At 32.4% G+C, this 10,639-nt stretch overlaps 1 long non-coding RNA gene across 1 annotated transcript; it reads left to right on the plus strand.

The window, feature by feature from the left end:
• The first annotated feature begins 5,637 nt into the window (after positions 1–5,637).
• On the plus strand, positions 5,638–10,011 carry LOC149535141 (uncharacterized). Its single transcript, XR_016357137.1, has 2 exons — positions 5,638–6,313; positions 9,633–10,011. It is a non-coding gene; the product is annotated as an uncharacterized LOC149535141 (long non-coding RNA).
• Positions 10,012–10,639: the final 628 nt, after the last annotated feature.

Raw genomic sequence — 10,639 nt, forward strand, 5'->3', positions numbered from 1 at the left:
CTGACATCATAGAGAAATCTTGATTGAGAAGAATCTTAGCAAGAAACTAAGCAACAATAGATAGACATAGTTAGAACAACTGGTGATTGATGTGAAAGAGATCTTCTTCGATAGGAATCTTGGTAGTGAAGCAAACAATAATAAGAAGACATAGTTAGAACAATTAGTGACTGATATGAAAGAGATCTTCTTCAAGAGGAATCTTAGAAGTGAAGCAAGTGATAGTATGCAAACATAGTCAGAACGATTGGTGACTGACACAAAATAGATATTTTTTGAGAGGAATCTTGGTAGTGAAGCAAGTGATAGTAGGCACGCATAGTTAGAACAACTAGTGGCTGACATGAAAGAGATCCTCTATGACACTATAAGGTGTTGCCCTCGGGACTATAACAAGATTCAATCCATGGATGCATGAGCGAAAGCAACAAACTAAAGCAAGAAAGCAACTGTACAAGAGCCAGAAGATGCGCAGCAAGATGTAGCATTTGAAACAAGATGTATCCATTTACCAAGTTTTCACCATCTTGGTAGAGATTCTATTTTTGCTACCATTATGCCTATTTTCTAGGTTTTCATCAGTGACACTTTTCTTGTTTTTCAATTTTTTTGTTCTTGTTTCTTTTTGTTCTTTTTTTATTTTTTCAATTTTTTAAGTATTACCAAGTTGCTTATTTCTAGGTTTTCACCAAGATAATGATTTTTTTAGGACTTTTAAGTATGTACAAAGAGCTTTTGAAAGCATGTCAACTGTAGAACCACTTTAGATGGAGAGTGTTGATAGACTCATTGAGCGATTCTCCCTCAATTGTTGAAAATTGATAAGCACTAGACCCAAACATTGTAGTAACTATGTATGGACCAAGCTAGTTTGGTTCAAACTTCCCTTTCTATATTTGTTGTTATTGATTCTTAGGGTTTTCCCTTAGAATGAGATCAACCACTTGGAAGTCACATGGCTTGACTTTCTTGTTGTAGCTTTTAGACATACACTTTTCATAAGCTTAGAGATGATCACACACCACTTGCTAACATTCATGTAACAATTATAGCTCTTGAAGCTGAGATATTCTATAATCATTATCATTAATGAGGCCTTTCATAGAGATTCTCAAAGTTGGAATCTTGACCTCAATAGGAAGCACAAAATCTACTCCACATACCAAAGCAAAGGTTGTTGTTTCTGTTGGAGTTCTGATACTAATTTTGTAAGCCCATAAAGTTGGATTAATCTAAAGGTGCTAGTCTCTTCCAGATTTGTTGACTATGCAATGTAAGATCTTAAGGATAACCTTGTTGGATGCTTCCACTTGGCCATTACCCTGGAGATGATAAATAGAAGACCAATGTTGCTTGATTCTAAACTTTGAGCATGATCCTTTGAGATCCTTATTTTTAAACCACCCCTCATTATCAGTAATGATGGAGGATGGTTCACCATATCTACATATGATGTAGTTAAGAATAAATAGAGCTACAATTTTTCCATTTAACTTAGAAAGAGGAACTGATTCCACCCATTTAGTGAAGTAGTCTATAGCTATGATAATGAATTTGTGTCCATTTGAAGAAGATGGATGAATCTAATCCACTAGATCAAAGGCCTATTGTTGAAATGGCCAAAGCATGATAGATGAAATTAGTTCCTTGGTTAGAGCATGAATCAAATTTCAATGGAGTTGTCATTGTTTGCAAGACTTGGCGTATTTAATTTCCTCTTACTCCATATTTGGCCAATAGTAACTAGCTCTGATAAGTTTACAAGCTATTGTCAAGCCATTAGAGTGAGATCCACAAATGCCTTCATGTACATCGATTAATTCACATTTGGACCAATCAAGTTCTAGAAACCTAAGGAGTGTTCCATCAAGACCTCTCCTAAACAAATCATCAACAATAATAACATAACATGATGCACTATGGATTAGGTGACATTTCTTATTCTAGGTTAAATTGTTGGAATTATTTGGTCACGTAGGTAAGAATAGATATGATGGTAGCGAGATGAGTCATGTCCTACAATAGAACAAATCATTTGAGATTCAGGTGAATTATAAGTAGGGTAGAATAATGTCTCCACCAAGAATTCATGTAAAAAATCATTCTCAGGCATTTGTAGCATGGAAGTGAGAGTAGCCATTGCAATAGCTACCTTGTTGTCTACCTGAGGAATTTTCTGAAAAGTGATATGAGCAAAGTATTTTTTAAAATATCCACCATCCATTTATAAGGTATCAATTTCTCATCCTTTTTCTGATAGACATCATTGACTTGATTGATTATTGGCTATGAATCGCCAAAGGTATTCAATTCATCTACTCTCCATTCGATTGCAATCTTCATGCCATTGATTAAGGCTTCACACTATACAATATTATTTATATAAGGAAATATAATCTTGTATGTCTTAGGCAATGAATACTTTTGTGGTATTATGAATAAGAGCCCAACATCAAATCCTTTTTGTGTGAAGGAACCGTCAAAGAACATCATGTAGGTTTGATGTGTTAGAATTAGGCTCATTCCTTATTATCATTATCCTCCTAAGCTAGCAAGATACCAAGAGATGACTCTATTGCTGAGATACACAAAATGAGAGGCTTCCAATAATATGAGGTATTAGGATTGGTGGATTAGCAAGATATTGTTTTATTTACATAAAACTCTGATCACAATATTTATTCCATGCATATTTTACACATTTATGCAAAGTCTTAGTAAAAGGTTGTGACCTATCTGCCAATTGTGAAATGATTGTGTGAATGGATTGAAATCTTCCTTGCAAGTCCCTCATTTGACTAATATTACGGGATGGAGGAATTTCCATGAGTGCTTGAACTTTTTCTGGATCCACCTCAATTCCTTTTGTAGAGACAATATAGCCAAGTAACTTCCCAAAAGTTACAGAAAATGCACATTTCTTGGGGTTTAATCTGAGAGTGAACTTCTCCATACAATCTAGGATAGGTCCCAAATCTTGTAGATGAGTGTTGCATTGTGTACTTTTGACCAAGGTGTCATCAACATAGTCCTCCATTGTCTTATGCATCATATCATGGAAGATTTTTTGTAACTGCCCTTTGATACATGGCACCAACATTTTTCGAGCCAAATGGCATCACATTCCAACAGAAGGTACCCTATGTGCAAGTAAAAGTAGTTTTCCCCTGGTCTTCTAGTGCAATTTTAATTTGATTATAACCAGAAAAATTGGCCATGAGTGAGTACATTTCATATCCCACTATTACATCCACTATCATATCAATATTGAGGAGTGGAAAATTATCCTTTGTACATGCTAACTTTAGATCTTGAAAATCTATACAAGCTTAGATAGATCTGTCATGTTTAGAGACTGGAACAATGTTGGAGATCCATTTAGCATAATCGATAGCACAGGTGAAACCAACTTTTAGAAGCTTTTCCAGTTTAGCTTTAACAAGCAATGCCACACGAGGATGTATTTTTTTGAGCTTTTGTTTGACTATTTTTACTTCTGGTGTAATAGATAAATGATGCATTATGAGGTTAGAATCTAAGCTTGGCATATCTGAATAGGTCCATGCAAAATTAATCTTTTTTTCTTGAAAGAAGGCAATAAATTCCTCTTTCTCTTTTGCAAATAAAAATTGTGCAATGTGTATCATATTAGGCTATTCCATTGTTCCTAAGTTGATTAACTATGTTGGCTCTATCAACACTGATGATCTCTCCTAAAAATGACTAGGAAGTGCATCAAATATCTCATCCTTAGGCACCTCAAAGAGGTTTTCACCTTTAGATACGTGTTTTGTTTTTACTGTTTTGGGTTTTGATATTGCCACAATGTGGTTTTCACCATCAAACCTTCTATTTCTTTTTCTTTTAATTGCGTGACTACTAATAGAATTTTAGCAAATAAATGACCATGTAACTAAAACTTTTAGACAAGACTAAACATTTTAGTCATGTGACGAAAAATGATCAAATTCTAGTAATATTTTATTTTTTATATGTATAAATAGCTAAATAAATGATTAATTTGGTCATTGGCTAAAACCACAATGTTTGACAAAGATAAGAGATTATATAAATGACTAAATAATTGATTACTAATAATTAGTCACCAAAACAAATGACCAATGAATGATAGCAACATTCTCATATTACCCTAGAGTAGCATTAATGCATCTATGACTTGGGCACACCAATAACATTAACAATTGAGTTGGAGGAGGGACCTCAAAAGGGTGAGGGAAAGCTTCAAGAAGAAAATATTGGTTACCAAGGTGTAAGAGCCGAAGGAGGATACCTTCAATAAAACCATGAAGAAAATCGAGAGATTAGAAAAGGATTTAGAGCTAATGCTCTTGCATCTGGTCTAAGATTCTTTTCATGGTCTTGTCTAGTTTTTTTGTGCAATGCTTGTTTTCTAGAACTATGTTATAGTAAATAGTTTGTTGTTGTTTGCTATTTCTTGGTGTTATCCTTATTTTGGGTAACTATTTCTTGTTAGAACTTTACTAAACTGTTGACTTTTGAGTCTTTCGATGTAAAGGTTTTCGGGTCCCTTCAAAATCTATTTTTGCCCTTAATCCAAAACAATAAAATTATTGCATTTGTAACTTTGGTTCAAACTATTTCTTAAATTTAAGTATCGAAGTGCTTATCTTTGTTGAAGGAGTCATCTTTAAGTTTCACAAAGAAAAAAATAAAATTATATATACACACACACACACACACACACACATGTATGTACATATGTACATATATATATAATTTATATATATATATATATATATATATATATATATATATACATACATACATACATACATACATACATACATGTATGTATGTATATAAATGTATATATATATTATAGATATATAATGTATATATATTTATATATACATATATATATATATGTATATATACATATATATATGTATATATATATATATATATATATATATATATATATATATATATATATATATATATATATATATATATATATATATATTTGTATTATATACACACACACACACACACACACACACATACATACATATATATATATATATACATACATACATATACATATAACACTTTGTAAAATACTATTTTATCAAACATTATATATTTTAGATATATACAAATAAAAGAACATTGTATTCTTAACTTGCATGTACATGCATCCTCACGTAATAAATTTAATATTCTTTTTAATGAGTAGATTTAGCACACACTTACATTTTCAATAAATGATACATTTATACTGTACATATATACAAACAATTTATATTGGTCACATCTTCTAAAATATTTACATTTCTTCACATATTGATTTATATATTATCAAATGTCTATTACATATGGAACACTTTTTTTAATTGTAAAAATTAATTATTATGAAATATTAATCTTTAGATGACAGAACTTAAAATAAAATAAAAACTATTTTCTAATACTCTAACACTAATCATTAACATTTTCCCTTACTGTTAAGCATTATGAAAAATCAATTTCATTTAAAAATGCTTTATAAATTTATTAGTAAATAAGTGACACTTTCATCAAATCTATGCGAAGTAAAAATTAATTTTCTCTATTGCTTCAAAGAAATAGAGAGGAATCAATATGCCTTGTGAACAATGAGTTTATCCCCATTACGCAATCGAAGTTAAACAAGTCTAAAAATAGTAGCAATATGCATGAAGAATCACAAGCAGAGCTTACAAGCACTATTTGTTGGACCTGAGAGAAAATATGAAAGCAACTATAAACAGCGGAGGAATTCTTTTGCGACTTTACAAGATCATGGAAAATCTCATTCATTTAGAGGATTTCGTAGTGGAATGATGTGTCCAAGCATCAAATGCAGGGAGGTGGGTGCCTGATTGCCGGAGAGAACATATCTGATTCACGGGAGACAGTTTCAACGGTCGATAAAGCAGAGTTGGCAGTAGCCGATCGGGGAAATGGAAGGATTCATGTTCCAGCCCCACTTTTATTATTGTGCTCTTTCAACGTTCTTTGGTAGCTATATAAGCAGCAATAGACCCTACAGGCATTTGCGCCAGTGGATGATTCAGTTTACCCTATTGATTATGCCAATGAAGCCAATAGTTTTGCTATTTTCGTTGCCCTACATCAGTGAGTTTATAAGATTGTGGAAAATCTCATTGAGTTGGAGGATTTTGTAGTGGAACAATTATGGAGCAGCCAGGTAAAAAAAAGGGTCGAGAAAGAGAGGAGCGATGTGGTATTGGAGTAGAGGGAAACCCGCATCATCTCCTGTCAAACAGTTAAGCTTTAAGCCCCTCTTCTTGTAAGTCCATCCATTGCTTTTAACTGTCCTATTTTATACATTCAATAAAGAAGGGTTTCTGGTGATTCAATTTATTCATTTATGTCTTAGTCATTTGAAATTTAATGCGAAGTACCAAGGATGAAGTCAAGAAATTCATGGGATCTTTTGAAAAGTTATGTTTTGCACATTCAAATTATTGTTTCTTTGTTTCACTCTCATCCCAGTTCATATAACTATAAATGTTTCCACAAACATAAAAGAATCTCATTACAGAGAAGGGAGATAAATTAGGGCACCAATCCCTGCATTTGTGGATTGATTCAAGAATGTATTGCTAGAAGGGTGTCCTAATATGGTACAGCACTGCTACACAAATTAGCAATTCCTCTTATCTACTTGAAGGAAACACCAGATTACAATGTCAGCAAAATCACAAGTTTCGTTTGACAAAGAAAACTATAAACCCATATTTTGGTGAGGTTTATTACTTAAAATGCCTAAAAACATATAGCATACTTGAACATGTAATTTGATGAACCCCAGTGAGTTGTTTTCCTAGCAGTACAAGATTCACAATCATTACACCATCCTCCGTCCTATTCTCAAGCATATTTACTTTAGCCTGGGTCAAATATCACAATTATATTTCTATATGAACATTAAATTTCTTCTTCTATGATCTATCTAAATATTTATTAGCAAAGTTACAACATAACCTACTCACCATAATAAAACATTAAAAATCCTAGTATGAGTCATTATATGTACATTTAAAGCCATTTTAGAAATACCCTTCTAGTAATATTTATAGGTGAGAAAACAACAAACACTGCAACTTTTTGGACAGGTTAAGGTAAGGAAGTATTAATAAGATTCAATTATAATTGGTGGCTCATTTATCAACCTATGATAGCATTTTTCTGGACTTAATCAAATGCTTGATCCATCATTAAAGAAAGCCCCAAAAAAATTTCAGCTCCAAGATAAGAATAGACAATGCTTGGTCTAGGAAAGTGAGCATGCCTAGTAGACCAGAGAGCTAGTTGACAGAGTGTGAACTTTGGCATTATCTCAAATTGCAGGAGCTAGTTGTTTTCTCCTGAACCATACCCTCTGTGAAAATGGTAGGTTGGCAAACTGCCATCTAGACAAACTGCATTGCAACAATAGTTGTATTAGAAAAAAAAATGATGTGGAAATATTCGTGACAAAAATTTATTGTATCATTTTCATGTTATAAACTATTCTCAAATGCCTTGGATCCATGATAAAAAAAGAATTTACACGAGTCAATATCAATTCTATTAAAATTGATGTGGAGAAGGAATCGGAGACCAAAACTCTTATTCAATCCACAAATGCAATGATATAGTTTCAGAAAAATACCAACTGATTTTTTGAGAAAGAACTAACTATTTTTTCATTTTTAACAAATTATGAAGGTTAATCTTATTAGATTTCCACAATCCATTGGAAATATAAATTTTGTTTCTGGATTTGATCATGTATGTTTTTTTGGCATTGACATTTCGGATCACACTCCATGATCCATCATCAGGATGAGAGAATGCAAGAATGTAATAGTAAAATGTACAGTCTCTCATCCTGATGATGGATCACGGAGTGTAATCCGAAACTTCTATGCTAAAAAAATGTACATGATCAAATCTAGAAACAAAATTTATATTTTTAAATTATAAAGAGTTTATATTGATCTTTGAAAAAAATCCAATATAGACCACAGTCCAAAATTTGGACTTAGATTTGACACACACCACTTAGTAGCCCAATCATGATACTAAATTCTATATTCAAGAATCTGAAATAACTTATGCACTTTTAACTCAACACAAAACTTGAAGTATAAATTTGCAACTAAAGATACTTAGAAAGTAAACTCTATAAACTTGAGCCTTACCTAGTTTGATTCCCCTGTTGCTGCACTGCACATGTCTATGCAACCACTCTTCTACAACACTTGATCCATTTGTATTGCATATTTCCAATTTCATTTATTTGCAATGACTTCACACACAAATCCAAACAATACTGAACATATCAAGATGGGAATTTGAAAGGTCACTTTTCAAACACCGATAGTCATTCCCATGCAATGAGAAAATTGATTCTTTGAAATCAGATTTTGGTCAAACCATAACTCTCAATTCCATGTGGAAAAGCAATGCAAACATATTGGTCTTGTTTCAAATTTAAATCAACTCAAAAACCAATGTAGAAGGAGACCAAACATGTTACTTATGTCTGATTTTGAATTAAAATGTATGCCAATACATAAAGAAGTTGAAACCATTCATAATGAATCAGATTTAATGATTTAAAATCAGCATGCTCCCTTGGCAAATGAGAATTATTTTTACATATGCAAGATGAGAATATTACTCAACCCAATATAAATAAACTTTCAGATTCACATAAAACAAATTATCGCAAAGAAATCGGTGACTTGGAAACCCCAAGAAATGGCCAAGTCAACCAATAATGTAGCCCATTTTTTTTTGGGCTATAAACCTTTATTAAAAATGGAAACTTGCAGCCAAGAACAATCAAATACAAAGGAGCTTTCAGAGTTGTTTAGAACTAATTCTTCTTTCTATGTTTTTGTACTCAAAGAAACTGATAGAGTGCCAAATAAACCAATGTAAAATTTCGATTTTCAGAAACTAAAACAATCACTTAGAATGTCTAAGCAAAATGGTGAACATGCAGCCCGATTTGTGCAGAAAATAGCATTAATAAAATCAGACTTTTATACTAAGAACAACCCAATATTATTCATGTTGGGTTTAATGGGCAACAAGTTAGGAAACCTGCACTAAACCAAATTAGTTCCAAAAGATCATTTTAGACTAGTAGAGAAAAATAAAGACACTGTGAAGTACCAAAAAAACATATTGTCATTGAGATTGATTAAGTAAATGATATGTCATTGAGATTGATCTAGTAGATGCAATAAGATATTTGTAGTCATATGTCATGGACTTTTAATATTTGAACTCTATTTAAAAAGGGAAAATAATTATCAGTAAAAAAACAAACATTGTATTTGAACCATTTCAAAGGGGATGTATCATCCGATTGCTTATATCTACTGCAAAAGGCATCTTGATCTTTTGGTACTCAGAAGCTCCAATGTCTGCTCCTCTCTCCACCTGAGTCAAATTCTCCACTTGGAAGTTGTTGGATCTACCAGTAGAGATATGTTTCACATCTCCTTTATGCACTTAGAATTATTACATGCTTCTATTAGGATAGTTTTACGTGTTGTGAGTAAAGTATAGAGTTTGTGCTCTTAATTTTTTGTTGCACATTTTTGCAGAATATAGTAATGCAACATATAGATATTTCTGCTGGTGCTCTAATAGACTTGCTTCAAGGTCTTTTAAAGCTTGAACCTTCAGAATGGTCGACTGCCCGAAAAGCTCTGAGTCATCCATTCTTTACTGATGATTATTACATAAGGTATGAAAAAAATGTTTCATATAGTTGAATGATTAGGTATTATTTTACAATTAACAATTACAAATCTCTGATGGGAAATTATTCAACATTTTTGTGGGTCAAGAATACCCAAGACGAAGTAGATTACTCAAGAAACGATTTAGAAAAGTGAACACATTAAATTACTCACAACAATTTCAACACAGTGAAAGTCTATTAAAGAGAACCTTAAATAACATTTTTTCATACTTTACTTATTCACTTTTACATTTCCTTACAATAAATAACAACTATTAGTTTGCATACGGTAATAGAATAATCCTAAAAAATAACTAATCGGATCTATATCATTGACCTAGTCATGTATGCTCATTTGATTCAAAGCTACCCCTTTATGTAAACTTCCCACCTCATTGGGTATGTTGCAGGTCTCACAATGCCTCCTGTTCAAAAATCCATGTCTTGTTCCTAGGTCAATTAGCAATTAGACAATTAAGGATGGAGTTTGAAGTGTTTGCTGGTGATTTGTTCACACAACCTTACATGTCTTCTCATAGTATTTAGCTCAAGTTCCCCTCTTCTATTCCTATCGCCAATTACGACCTACAACTTCCTCCAATGATTTGAATACTTTCATAGTTGGAGTGAATGCTATGCAATCTTCTAAGGTAAAAAGTAGATGTTCAAATTTGTTAACTCTTTTACTTGTGACCAAGGAGATGATGGAATTGCCTTATCCTTCTCTTACTTGTATTGAGGGTGTATGTGATCTCCATTTCCTTTTACCTGTTTAGGAATGGGAAGATGTTACATTTCCTCATGAAGTCTACAGACATCTTGAACCACATCTTTCTCCTTACTCCATATTTATCTATCAAGTTTGCC

The sequence above is a fragment of the Cupressus sempervirens genome, chromosome 10, assembly GCF_028749045.1.
Source record: "Cupressus sempervirens isolate cs-2001-9-10 chromosome 10, ASM2874904v1, whole genome shotgun sequence".
Classification (NCBI taxonomy): domain Eukaryota; kingdom Viridiplantae; phylum Streptophyta; class Pinopsida; order Cupressales; family Cupressaceae; genus Cupressus; species Cupressus sempervirens.